The following is a 15,143-nucleotide window of genomic DNA, read 5'->3' as shown; positions in this document are numbered from 1 at the left end:
AGTTTTTATATGCAAGCACAGTATTAATGTAATTTATATTCCCCAATTCTACTTGAAACCTAATTATTTAATTATATTTAGAGGAATTTGCATTAATTTATTATTTATATTGCTAACAAAAATTCTAAATTAAATGTCTGGCTCTAATTGGAAAGTTAGAGTTGATGCTTTCTCTGATTGATTCACAGCTTGGTGTCAAAATTTGTGTGAAAATTGGTGAAATCCAGTTGTGATCATACAGTCATGTTTAACTGTTTGTTTCTTGCTGTGAACTTCCCTAAAGTAATTATCAAAATCTTTTTGACTAATACTAGACCTTTGCTTTTCCTAATATCTATAAATGACGTACTTGGGTAAATACAGCACTGTTTCTCAATATCCAGCTGCTTCATTGAGGTGTAATGAACTATACAGAGTAGACTGTAGTAGACCAAGAAAATATGGGCTGGCTAATGGAATAGGAAATAAATGTCAGATGTGAAGTTTTACAAGAAATGCGAAGTGTTACGTTCTGGTAAGATAAAATGAGAAATGGCAATTTAAACTAAAGGGCATAATTCTAAAATGGTTTTCCCAGTAGAGTGATTGTAGGTTATATACAGTATGCATGGTTTGTTGAGAAAGTGGTTGAAAGAAACTCAAAGAAGCTTTGATTATTAACCTTTATAAAACAAGGATTGAGTTATAAATGGAGTATTGCACCCAGTTCAAGGAGGCCATGCTTTAAGAAAGATGCAAAGACTTTACAGAGGGTGCAGAAGAGATTCACTAAAACCATAGCTGGGATGAGGGATGTGGATAAAGTTAAGAAACTGGGATAACAATTCTTTGAACAAAGTAAATTGCAAGTGTGTAGACAGAGAGAAATAGCTCACTTTTGGCAGAGAGGTCAAGAACCAAAGGACGTTGAGTGAAGGTAATTGGCAAAGAACCAAAAGCAATGTCAGGAAAAGCTTTCTGATGCAGCAATGCACAGCAAGGATAGGACGAGGGGCAAACTTAGTTGTAGCAGTCAAATGGGAAAGTAAGAAAAAAAAACAAATTACAGGATTTTGAGGAAAGGGCAGGAAGTAGGACCTAGATTGATCTTTATAATGCTGGCAAGGACTCTTGTACCCAATGATGTCTGTATTATGTCAGTATTATGCATTAGCTGAGCACATGCCAGAGTTTTTCAAAATAGCAGACTTATGAAAAAAAGACAGAACAGTAAAACAATTAAATCATTGTATAAAGAATGAATTTATATTGTATAGCAATATTCACAACAACTTCATGTTAATAAATTACAACTGCCCCTTTGATGCAAAGAAACATGCCAGCTAATTTGTACTATGGATCCTGTAAACACTATCCAGTTAAATAAAATCATAAAATAATATAAACACAGCCATTATCAAATTGAACAGGATTATCTGATGCAACAATTTGTCAAGGTCATGTCATGAGATACATCCAGTTCTTAAAGATACACTCACAATCTTATATGCAACAGTTCTTGAATAATTTTGAAAAGGTAATTAACCTATAAACTATCATTTAACTATATGCATTAACTTATCCCATCAAATAATGATTTGCCTTTATAAGTTAATTGTAAATATTTACACACCACTGTAAATCAAGCTAAATGCTGGTGTACTGTTTCTTATATCCACCTTTCACTGAAGATCGTCAGCTTGTTATGGTGGAGAGGCTCGTGGGTTCCTGAGATTCCGAGAGTGATACCATTGGGAGTTTAGCCAGCTGTCACTTAGCTTCTGGTAGGGTCACGCATGGCGGTAGGGTCAAAGGGAAGGTTCCGGACAAAGAGCAATCCTCAACAGTGGAGCTGGCAGATGTTGATGACATCACAATGACAGTAAGAGCGAAGGAAGGCCGCAGCAGCACAAGGTCCCCAGTCATCTTGCATTCCATGCCACTGGACCCTGACTCTGATCTGGCAAGGACCATGTGGTGGCTGTCCATGTATCAGCCTCCCCATGTTAAACAAAGTCACACATAGGCATTCTCCCTTAAGAGAATCCACCCTACACTAGTGGTAAACCCTCTGGGAGATCATTATACCCGACCTGAATGAGCCCACAACTACTGCATCTACAAAATTCTTCATGGTAAACTGTACCTGCTATGTCTGTAATTGTTGCACTAAGATAATTATCTCTATAAATTTGCATTCACTGTACTTCATATAAGTGTTAAAATAACAAGCCAGCAAATACCCACAAGAGAAAACTATATATTATATTTGGCAACACACACAAAATGCTGGAGGAACTCAGCAGGCCAAGGAGCACCTATGGAAAAGAGTAAACAGCTTACCTTTCAGGCCGAGACCCTTCATATGGACTGGAGAAAAAAGATGAGGTCAGGGTGAGAATGTGGAGGTAGGGGAGGAAGAAGTACGAGGCAGTCAGTGATAGGTGAAACTGGGAGAGGGTGTGTGGTGATTACAAGCTGGGAAGTCAATTGGTGAATGAGATAAAAAGGGCTGGAGAAGGAGGAATCTGATAGAAGAGAACAGAAGACCATGGAAGAAAGGGAAGGGAGAGGAGCACCAGAGAGAGATGATGGGCAGATAAGGTGATAAGGTGAGAGAGGGAAATAGGAATGGGGAATGGTGAAGGAGAGGGTGTTGGGGGGGCAATTACCAGAAGTTTGAGAAATTGATGTGAATGCCATCAGGTTGGAGATGGAGTGTAAGGTGTTGCTCCTCCAACCTAGGTGTAGCCTCATCACGGCAGTGGAGAAAGCCATGGACTGTCATGGTTCAATGGGAATGGGAAGTAGCATTTAAATGGGTGGCCACCGGGAGATCCCGCTTTCTCTGGTGGATGCAGTGTTGGCGCTCGGTGAAGCGTGGGTGCTCAGTGAAGCAGTCTCCCAATCTGCATCAGTTCTCACTGATATACAGGAGGCCACACCGGGAGCACCAGAACCAATAGATGGCCCAGCAGTCTCACAGGTGAAATGTTGCCTCACCTGGAAGGAATGTCTGGGGCCCAGTGTGGTAGTGAGGCAGAAGGTGTAGGGGTAGGTGTGGCACTTGTTCCGGTTGCAAGGATAAGTACCAGGAGGGAGATCAATGGGGAGAGACGAATGGACAATGGAGTCATGTAGGGAACAATTCCTGTGGGAAGCAAAAAGTGAAGTAAAGTGTCCATGGCCTCCCTCTACTGTCAAGATGAAGCCACACTCAGGGTGGGAAGAGGTATAGTCCATATAGCTGTGAGAAACAATGGGTTCACCATGTGGTTGTGAGGGGAAGATTTTATTATATTTATTTCCTATTTAAAGATTATTTTATATTTGACACTTGTCTAAGTATTATTAACCATATGGTAATAGTGTTAATTTTGGATATCTTTAAGCAATTTATGTCATCAGCCCGCCCATGTGTTGTGCCTTCTGTTACCTAGGCTGCAATCCTTTGTGAAACATAGTTCTTCAATCCAAGTGACTAAAAATCAGGTTCACTCCTAAGATCACTGATGCTCACAAATAATTAATAACAATAGGTAACTGGTCCTTCCCATTCCTGCCAGCATGACTCTGAGGATATCTCCTGAGCAGGAGGTTAATGCCATCTTACCCTGTCTAGCAAGAAAATGGTGGAAATATTCCCAAAACATATGGCTCACTATGCTATCAATATAATTTTCTCCGACATCCTGCAATGACATGATGGCCTTGTATGCCTTTGGACATTCCTATTTCAACTTCTACATTTGCTATTAGCCATGAGCTTCTTGAAGGATTTCCACCATTGAGCATTTTACTCTAAAATTGTGATAGGATTGTCTTGATAGGGTTGGTGTGGAGAAGATGTTTCTTTTTGTGGCAGGAGTATATTTGAATATTTTAAAGCAGACGTAGTTGGATATGGATGAGGGTGAAATATTTCCATGGGAGATTACAATCAGATCAGCCAGTTTTGTTGAACTTGATGGAGCTGGTTCAAGGGACCACTCCTGCTTCTATGTCCCTCCTTGTGGCTGATAGTCTCAACATGGAATCTGCAGATTCTCCCATAGCAGAGTCAGGTGACTGGCATGCTTTGGTGGTACTTTTTGCCTTCTGTGTGCTCTTGATGAAAAGACTAAACACCCTCAATATGTATCAGGATGCTCCTTTTCCATTCTGACCAGAACTAAGGGAAGAATTCTCACCTTGATGAGGATGTTACATTTCATCAAGAAGATTGAGAAGCATCCTTGATACATTTTCCATGATGAAGTTTGGAGTGGGGTGCTCTGTTTTCAGTCTAATGTAGCCCACACATCAGTACCTCCTGTGTAAGAGCCTCAGTACTAAGTCTCAATGCTGGGAATTTTGGCCTGGGAGACAACACTGACATGGTTTCACACCTTCCAGACAGATACAGAACGTTTGGCAAAGATTGTGTTGGTTGGTACCTTTCCAGTAGAATGAAGTGCAAAGTTAATTAATCATGATTCAGAAGTGTACAGGAGGGCAGAGCTCACTGCCAGTCAGTGATACGCAGTATCCACCAAGTGCCTGCCTGAACTGCGAGAGTTTATTTGTTTAATATAATTTAACTATTAAATCTTTTTAACCTTGCTTGCCGATGTAAATGAAAACTATAAATATTTTAAAGTAAACGAGAAGGCTCTCTGGGAAATAGTTTAACCACCTAGAAATGGTTGTGTGGCCAAGTGGTTAAGATGTTGGACTAGAGATCTGAAGGTTGTGAGTTCGAGCCCCAGCCGAGGCAGTATGTTTGTTCCTTGAGCAAGGTGCTTAACCACACAGTGCTCCAGTCCACCCAGCTGAAAATGGGTAACCCCCCCAAAATGCTGGGGGTTAACCTCGCGATAAACTGGCCCCCTATCTGGGGGGGGGGGAAGTCTTGTACTTTCAGTCGCCTCACGCCATGGGCCTGATGAGCCCATAAGGCTTGGGACATACTTTAACTTAACTAGAAATGGATAGCCAAGGTCTGCTGACCAAGATTATGACACATATGACACATGGGAATATACATCTTTGAGTTTAACATTGGTCAAATGTCTGTGATATTGCACATTCTGATATGGGACTGAGAGGGGGGCAGGGAGAGGGGATTCATGGTTGGGAAAATGGAAAGGACAAGGTTAGGAAGCAGGAAGCACCAGAGGGACATTCTGTAATGATCAATAAACCAATTATTTGGAGCCAAATGACCTTACCAGATGTCTCAGGACTAGATATGTCGGAACCTGTGTCACTCCGGACAAACCTTCACCCCCCGCTCCTGGCACTCCTCCGTCACCAAACCCCCACCTGCAGCACTTCACCTTCACCATTCCCCCACCTGCAGCACTTCACCTTCACCATTCCCAATATTGTTTGCTCTCTGCAAAAGACTTAAGACACCCTAGCTATATCTATGTGCCTAATACTTCTGCACAGTACTATATTACTCCAGTTCTCAAGCAAAACTGATCCTGAGCCATCTTTCAGTCTGCTCTATAAATGATGATACAGATTTTAACTCAACAAGAATCCCTGTCTTTAGGCCATTTCCTCCTACTAAGCTGGAGCCTATTACTCCCTCAGGGCCACTTGTGTACATCTATAGACCAATACACCAAATTTCACTCTACACACTGGTGAAAGTTAGCTGTCAACATAAGTTACTTAATGACTCCGACTTTGAATGATAGGCTGCGATTTACAGTTAATGACCTTATTTTGTCCATTGGTTAAAGAATTTGAGTGTAAGCAATCATTATATTTCCATTGATTTTAACGATGCAATAAGGGATTTATTGCTTATCTCACAATACTTCACAAAAACAATTCCAGGCTTTCATTGTGAAGAGCTTTTGATGGCTCTGGGTCTGTATTCACTGGAATTCAGAAAAATGAAAGGTGGTCTCATCGAAGCCTATCGGACGGTGAAAGGCTTTGATGCTGTGGATATGGAGAGGATGTTTCCTATGGTGGGGGAGTCTAAGAACAGAGGACAAAGCCTCAGAATAGGGGGTTGTCCTTTTAGAATGGAGGTGAGGAGGAATTTCTTTAGGCAGAGAGTGGTGAATCTGTGGAATTCTTTGCCACAGGCTGTTGTGGAGGCCAAGTCTTTATGTATATTTAAGGCAGAGGTTGATAGATTATTGATTGATCAGGGCATGAAGGGATATGGGGAGATGGCAGGAGATTGGGGCTGAGAGAAAAATTGGATCAGCCATGATGAAATGGTGGAGCAAATTTGATGGGCCAAATGGCTAATTCTGCTCCTATATTTTATGGTCTTATACCACTTATGCACATAAAATTATGGGGAATGAGATTTACTTATCAATTTCAAGTTCAAGTTTATTGTCATCTGACTGTACACATATATAACCAAATGAAACAGTGTTCCTCAATGCACTACCAAAAAAATAAATCACTCACAGCACATTAAATAAAATATTACCACTAAGTTAATGAAGTATAATTGAAAGTGCAGGTGCACACAACACAGGTAAACCGTAAATAGTACGGTAAATAGCTTACTGTCCTAGTGTCAAGGATTCGGAGGTGACAGGGTATTCATTAGTCTCACAGTCCGAGGAAAGAAGTTATCACTCAGTCTGGCAGTCCTAATCCTCCTGCTCCTATACCTCCTTCCTGACAGTAGTGGGTCAAAGTGATTGTGGGATGGCTGGTAGGTACTTATGGTCCTTACCAAATGGCAAGGAAAATGTATCTGGCTAGGACCCAAATTACAGCAGGAATAAATTAAAGTTGCCTGATTCTGTAAGGATATTGATGTGTTACAACCACTGAGGAGGACATTTTAGTTAAAGATGGAAAAGCATATCTGACATACTTTTTCTCATGTCATTGAGGGAGGCCACTAGGTCTATTGTATTTGAACCAGCTCTCAGAGCAGTTCCATAATCCATTAAGCCCTGTGGAGAGATCTGTGAGTCTATGTCAATGGGAACTGGGTGTGCGAGTGCCCCGGTAGTAACTGCCCACTGCTTACTTGCAGATAAAAGTTTTACTGGTGAAGTGCAGGCCCTTCTACTGACCGAGGGAGTTCACTGTCATTGTGATTGTTGCTGTATATCCTTACCCCCACCATGCTAGTGCTGGGGAAGCACTGCAGCAGCTCTACGGTGCTATCTGCAGTTCTGAAGTCGCGCTCTGTTGCTGCTGGTGACTTCAAAAATGCCAACTAAAAAGCAGTCCTGCCGAAGTTCTACCTACATGCCAACTCTGCAGTCGGAGGAGAGAATACATTAGGCCTGGTCTATACCAATGTTCTTGCAACCTTTAAGGCTACCTGCTGCCCTCACCTCAGATACTCGGACCATGTGTCCCTTTTGCTAATTCCTGTTTACAGACTACTGGTTAACTGAGTGAAACTAGTTTGCAGGGAGATCAGGACCTGGCCAGAAGGTATCACCTCTGCACAGACTGGAGTATATTCGGAGTTGGCTACCTACAAGCATCACATCAACGTAGTTGAACATGCATGATCGGTGACTAACTATGTAGGAAAATGCATTGAGCATGTTACTGTGATTAAGCACTACACTGCCAGGGCTAACCAGAAACCATAGTTGACTGCAGACCTTTCTGCACTGGCTGGAGATCAGGATGCTGCGTTCAGATTGGGAGATAGGATTGCCAATTGGCATAAGAACGACAACCTGAGTCTCACTGTAGACAAGACGAAAGAGATGATTGTGAACATCAATAGCTCTGCTGTGGGAAGAGTGAAGAGCACAAAGTTCCTTGGTGTGCACTTAAGGGACAATCTAACCTGGACCCACAACACCTCCTCATTAGACAAGAAGGCACAGCAGTGTCTACACTTGAGGAGACTGAAGCGTGCAAGGTCTCCTGCCCTCATTCTAACAACCTTCTACAGAAGCACCATCAAGAGTGTCTAGTCTGGCTGCATCATTCTGTGGTTTGAGAGCTGTAGGCAAGCCTCCTGCAGAGGATAGTAAAAATCGATCACTGGCATGACCCTCCCTCCTTTTGTGAAATTTATTGGGAGCATTGTACATAAAGGGCATGAAGCATTGATAAGGATCCCACAATCCCACTGCTATCAGGATGGAGCATCAAGATTAAGATTTCCAGATTTGTTAACAGCTTCTTCCCTCAGGCTGTGAGACTAATGATTACCCTGCCAACATCAGGGTTTTGTCACTAGCACAGCAAGTTGTTTACTGTTCACCTGTGATAGTACTACATGCACTTTTATTTTTTAACTTATTTGCAGGCAAGACCGCTACAGAGGATAGCAAACATTGCTGAGCCAATCACCGGGGTGACCCTTCCCCCTTTTGAGTATTTATTATGGCATTTGTGGTAATATTTTGTTTAATGTACTGTACGTAATGTATGCTTTGTGGGTGAACTGTGGTCTGGAGGAACGTTCTTCCATTTGGACAGTAAGATGCCAATAAACTTGAACTTATTTCCTAGAAACTTGTTCTTTCTCACATGCTCATCAAATTTTCTCCTGATTCAACTATCGCTAAACCAGACGAGGGGTGTTTACTGTAGGCAGGCAAGGTACTAACCAGTTCGTCTTTGGGGTTTGGGGAGAAAACCAGAGCACCTGGAAGAAGCCCAAATGGTTATAGAGAACATGTGGAAATTTGACACTGTCACAGAGTGGAGTTTGCACATTTTGACAGAGGGCAAATTGTATCCAGGTCATGGGTGCTGCTTCTGCTGCAGTAACTACTATATGACTTTGTTTTAACAAAGATACTAGCCAATTCATATAAAACACTTTTCTACAAGCAGCGAAATAATAACATCGAAATAATCTGTTTTGTTGTCGATGTCTGACAGATAACTATAGGTCACATGTTTCCTGTCTCATCTGTAGAAGAATCTGTGGTTCCAACATTCGTCATCAGTCAACTCAAAACTTGCACAGTTTTGAAGTGGAAGGAGGTCTTTCTCAGGATCAATATGAGATTTATTAACACTGACATATGATGTAAAATGTGTTGTTTTGCAGCAAAGATATAAAAATCTATAATAGTACAAAACAAAAAGGAACAACGAGGTAGTGTTCATGGGCTCATAGACCATTCAGAAATCTAATAGTGGAGGGGAAGAAGCTGTTCTGAAATCTCAAGAGATTGCTTGAGAAGATTCGCCATGGCGCAGAACTCCCATCCTCTTTAGGAGTTAGGACTGTGGAACCTTTTATATCCAGTTGAGATCAGACTTCATTCAATATCTCAAATTAAAAGACAATACCACCATCATCAGTGTACTGAAAATCTTGTGTCAAGTCTAGAGAGAAGTGATAAATTGCTCCAGTTTGATTAATATTATTATGAATCACTCAAAGCAAACAGCTCTCTTTCTATTATGGACCAGCCTAAGATTGTATTGTTATGAATGCACCACAGCTCTGAGGGGCCAAAGGGTGCGGGGGGAGCCCCCTCCTTTGCGAGAATTGCAAAAGCATTATTGGGTTGTGTCAGAGGACCCAGGAAATGAGAGAGAGAGACATGGCCATTGTCTGCTGGAAGCCACGTTTGTGGATTGGGGACTATGCTACATGCAAGCCCTCGGGCAAAGTGGGCTGGTTGAGAGAGGGATTGCATCACCCCAACCTGATTGACATCTGAGACCCCGTGAGGAAGTATAAAAGAGGGTCTGGGGGAACAACCCCTTTCAGATGCACCAGAAGAAACATTAGCGATCCTGTAATAGCGGGGAGCCAGTTGAAGGAAGCCACGTGCGTTTGGCTCCCTTGCCTGGGGGCTGGTGGCTGGTACCACGGAAAACGACTTGGAACTAACAACGGGGAACCAACTACCCCGACGCAACGGATTGGCCTCATAAAAGTCCCGGGCAAGTTTAAAACCGTCTCTCTTAAACCCAAAAACTGCAGCTTGAAAGGACAGTGACTTTTATCTTTCCATCGGACAATACAATATCCCCTAGACAAACGATAGAGCTATTGCTTAATTGATGATTATTATTATACCCGCGTTTTTCGATTGAGTATTGACGACGTATTTTATCTGAATGTCTGTATTAATCTTATTTTTGTGCCCCTTTATAAATAAAGACTTTTAAAAATAGTACCATCAGACTTCAACGGTCCTCTCTATCTTTGCTGTTAAGTGACCCAGTTACGGGGTTCATAACAGTACAGACATGTGGCATATACAGGCTTAGTGGTTGTAGACTTTGAAATACCATTCAAGAGATAAGTTTAAAGAGCTAAAAGTTTTGGCTCCAATGGCATATTTAAGTTTGCTGATGACAGCACTGTGATTGGTCCAATCAAAGTTGGTGACGAATAAAAACTGACTGAGTGATGCCACAATGCAACCTCTCACTCAATGGGAGCAAGACCAAGAAGCTAATTATTGAGTTCAGGAGAAGGAAACCGGATGTCCATAAGTCAGTGCACATAGGAGGATCAGAGGTGGAGAAGGTCAGCAACTTCAAAGTTCTCCGTTTTATCACTTCAGAAGATCTGTCCTGGGCCCAGCACTCTTCCCAAAATCACTTTCAAGGACTCAACATCCATCTCATAATTTCCATATTTATTCCTCATTTATTTTTATTATTTTTTCTTTTGTGTGTGCACAGTCTATGGTCATCTGCACATTGGAAGTTTGTCTGTCTTGTTGGGTGCAGTCTTTCATTGATTCTGTTGTGTTTCTTGGATTTACTGTGTATGCCTGAAAGAAAATGAATCTCAGGTTTGTATATGGTGACATTATTATTTTCTTTGAAATAAATTTACTTCGAAAGTTGAAATTGGTAAATTGATTTATTATTGTCACATATAATGAGGTACAGTGAAAAACTTGTCTTGCATACCATTCAGAAGAATCAACTCATTCCACTGTGCATTGAGATATTCAGGTATTCTTAGCTCAAGCTGCTATCATAAAATTTCTTATTTTACTAACCTTTAGAACCCAATTAACCAAAATCATCTAGAAGTAATTGAATTGTTTTGGTGTCCTTCACAGTTATGTTTGGCATATCCATGCAATAAAAGTTTGTGTTCATTATTAATTGTTTTGTGGCATGTTCAGTGCATATAAATGAAGAAAGATATTACCCAATCTTTTCTTTGCAAGGCATATACCTGATCGCCTGAAACCATGGACAGAATGTCTCCTTATCTTATTTGAAATTTCTTTTCACACTTCTTTCTGTTCCTTTGGAAAGCTACCAACCTATCCTCACTGCTAGTGGAAGAAAAGGGAAGTATCAATCTCTGTATGGCTTAAATAAATGGCTAGGCATACAGGACATTCAATGATCCTCCATAATTTTCCTCATTCCTACTTCTGGGATGAATTTAAAATTGTGAAATGAGGAATACCTATTGTACACTGTTTTTGTACCTACCACAAAGGTTGATTGGGTTAATTTATCAGCAAATTATAATGCATATTTTACTACATATTGTGCATATTTTCACATTAGAATTGTACATTTTTTCAGAACAATCTGTCTTTATCAAGCGGTAGTAAATCAAGGCAACAGGAGCGGTGTCTCAGAAAGGTAGCGTCCATTATTGAGGACCTCCAGCACCCAGGGCATGCCCTTTTCTCACTGTTACCATCAGGTAGGAGGCACAGAAGCCTGAAGGCACACACTCAGCAATTCAGGAACAGCTTCTTCCCCTCTGCCATCCAATTCCAAAATGGACATTGAACCTGTGAACACTACCTCACTTTTTTAGTACATATTATTTCTGCTTTTTGTATGATTTTTAATCTACTCAATATATGTATACTGCAATTGATTTATTATTATTATTGTTTTTCTTCTTCTATATTATGTGTTGCATTGAACTGTTGCTGCTAAGTTACAAATTTCATGACACTTGCCGGTGACAATAAACCTGATTCTGATTTATTACTGCTTGATACATAATTACCTTAATGACTGAGAACCCTCATGGACAATCTGTCTTTCTGTTACTTGGGTCTTTCATATTTTATTGTTAAACATCATGGGACTCTTTCCTGCTTTTGTTCTGTTTCCTTTTTGTAATTTAAGATTCTTGTTGACTTTTCCACGAATTTATTATCTTTGAACTGATACTTGATATTCTACAGTATTGTGCAATTTTACCCAGTTCTCACACTGCGCATTTTGGACTTGGTTTTGAATCCAAACTGAGGCAAGAAAGATTAAGGTTGATATCTGTATGGTGCTTTTATAGTCTTAAGATTTTTCCAATGATGATTTGAACCAATGAGACCCTTCACAAAATAAAAATGGAATTTACTAGATACTCTATTAACCTCAGCTCAACCTTTCAACACTTCCTTCCATTGTATTTTATGTATTCAAATAGCTTCTTCCAGAAAGCATGTAATTTCTTTCCATTATTTTGTGTGATAGCAAGTTCCATATTCAAACCATAAGTTAAGAAAGTTTAGTTTTTTCCACACAAATGGACATGCTTTCTCCAAGACATTCCTATGACAGATAACCTCGAACTCTAAATAAAACAAAATCTAGCCATTCAGTCCTTTCTCATAGTGACAAGTTGACAGTTACAGTACAATTCTCGTAAATTTTGTGTCCTTTATAACTTTCCTATAATGCAAAGATCAGTCCTGTCAGGTGCTCAGAGCACCACCTGACAACTTTAACATGACTTCATTATTATTGAGTTCAGTATTTCCAGAAAGAAACTGTAATACTTCACTGTCTTTATAATCATTCCTGACCTGTCATAAAGCTTTTAATGATTTGTTCACCAGCACACCTATTCCTTGCTACTGTGATCACGCTGGACATATCCAGCAGGTCACGTAGCAACAGTGAACAGAGAAACTGAACATATCTCTAGTCCATCAGAACTGGAGAAGTGTCTTTCTGTCCTATTTATTTTCCAGTCTTCTGAGGTACAAAAATTGCTATTATACTTTGTATTTCAATGCTCTGCCTTGTCTTTACCTATGCTAAACTTCATTTGTCACTTAACAGCTCAGTATGAGAGTTTCATGTTGCTTTCTGCTCACTGACCGTGTGTCAGTCAACATGCACAATCATTTAGATAACAAAAATGGAACTCATTACTTTGCGCTATTAAAGGGGATTGGTTTCTCCAATCTTTGGAAATATTTTATATAATATTTATATCAGCACAGTTTGTGGATTGGAATCTGTAGTATGGTGTATTTCTTGTTGCACCTGATACGGTGGCCTGCAGTCAACAAACAACACAGTGCTAAATGGAACCGAACTGAGCAGGAACTGAAAATTCCTGGACTGTTTTGTGAACTTCGTGGTTTTATATTTTATATTCTGTGTTTTTCACTCCTTTTGCCATTTATGTGATTTGTTCTTCTTTTGTACATTTGATGTTTTTCTTTGAATGGGTTCCATTCTTTGCTTTGTTTCATCTCTGTCTGTAAGAAGATGAATCTCAGGGTTGTATACTGCATACATACCTTGATAATAAATGTACTTTGAATAACATTGATAAACTTGTAATTATTCAACTCTATGTTATTTGGCTACAAGGGCTAATGAATGCCAAGTTAGTTTTGTTCAAAAAAGGATGGAGGCAAAAGGAAGGTAACTATAGGGCAACAACACACACAAAATGCTGGTAGAACACAGCAGGCTAGACAACATCGATAGGGAGAAGTGCTGTTGACGTTTCAGGCCAATACCCTTCGTCAGGATTACAGGGCAGTTAGTTTAACATCTGCAGTTGGGAAAATGCTTGAAGCTATCATTAAAGAAGAAATAGCAAGGCATTTGGAAAGAAATGGATCCATCAGGCAGACACAGCATGGATTCAGCAAAGGCAGGTCCTGTTTGACAAACTTCCTGGAGTTCTTTGATGATATAATGAGCACAGTGGATAGAGGGGAATAGATGGGCGTTATTTACTTGGATTTCCAGAGGCATTTGATAAGGTGCAACATAAAAGACTTATTCATAAGATAAGGATGAAAAGAGTTAGGGATGATGTATTAGCATGGAAAGAGGATTGGTTAACTAATAGAAAGCAGAGAGTGGTGATGCATGGGTGTTTCCCTGGTTGGCAATCAGTGGTGAGCCATGTGCCTCAGGGGTTGGTGCTGGGCCTGCAACTGTTCATGAAGTAAATTAACGATCTAGAAGAGGGGATTGAGTGTAGAGTATCTAAGTTTGCTGATGATATTAAACTGAGTGGAAAAGTAAATTGTGCAGAAGATACGGAGCGTCTGCAGAGAGATATAGATAGGTTAAGTGACTGGGCAAGGGTCTGGCCGATGGAGTACAAAGTCGGTAAATGCAAGGTCATCCACTTCGGAAGGGAAAATGAAAGAGCAGGTTACGAAAGTAGTAAAAAAAAATGCAGCATGCTGCTGTGAAGAGGGACTTGGGAGTGCTTGTGCATGGTTCACAAAATCTTGGTTTGCAGGTGCAGCAGGCTATCAAGAAAGCAAATTGAATGTTGGTCTTCATTGCTAGAAGAATTGAATTTAAGAGCAGGGAGGTTATGCTGCAACTGTACAGGGTACTGGTGAGGCCGCACCTGGAGTACTGAGTGCAGATCTGGTCCCTTAACCATATAACAATTACAGCACAGAAACAGGTCATCTTGGCCCTTCTAGTCCGTGCCGAACGCTTACTCTCACCTAGTCCCACTGGCCCGCACTCAGCCCATAACCCTCCATTATTTTCCTGTCCATATACCTATCCAGTTTTACTTTAAATGACAATACCGAACCTGCCTCTACCACTTCTACTGGAAGCTCGTTCCACACAGCTACCACTCTCTGAGTAAAGAAATTCCCCCTCGTGTTACCCTTAAACTTTTGCCCCCTAACTTTCAAATCATGTACTCTTGTTTGAATCTCCCCTACCCTCAATGGAAAATGCCTATTCACATCAACTCTATCTATCCCCATCATTATTTTAAATACCTCTATCAAGTCCCCCTCAACCTTCTACTCTCCAAAGAATAAAGACCCAAGTTGTTCAATCTTTCCCTGTAACTTAGGTGCTGAAACCCAGGTAACATTCTAGTAAATCTAATCTGTATTCTCTCTATTTTGTTGATATCTTTCCTATAATTCGGTGACCAGAACTGTACACAATACTCCAAATTTGGCCTTACCAATGCCTTGTGCAATTTTAACATTACATCCCAACTCCTATCCTCAATGCTCTGATTTATA

The sequence above is a fragment of the Hypanus sabinus genome, chromosome 5, assembly GCF_030144855.1.
Source record: "Hypanus sabinus isolate sHypSab1 chromosome 5, sHypSab1.hap1, whole genome shotgun sequence".
Taxonomy (NCBI): domain Eukaryota; kingdom Metazoa; phylum Chordata; class Chondrichthyes; order Myliobatiformes; family Dasyatidae; genus Hypanus; species Hypanus sabinus.
Note: the sequence above shows the minus strand (reverse complement) of the source record.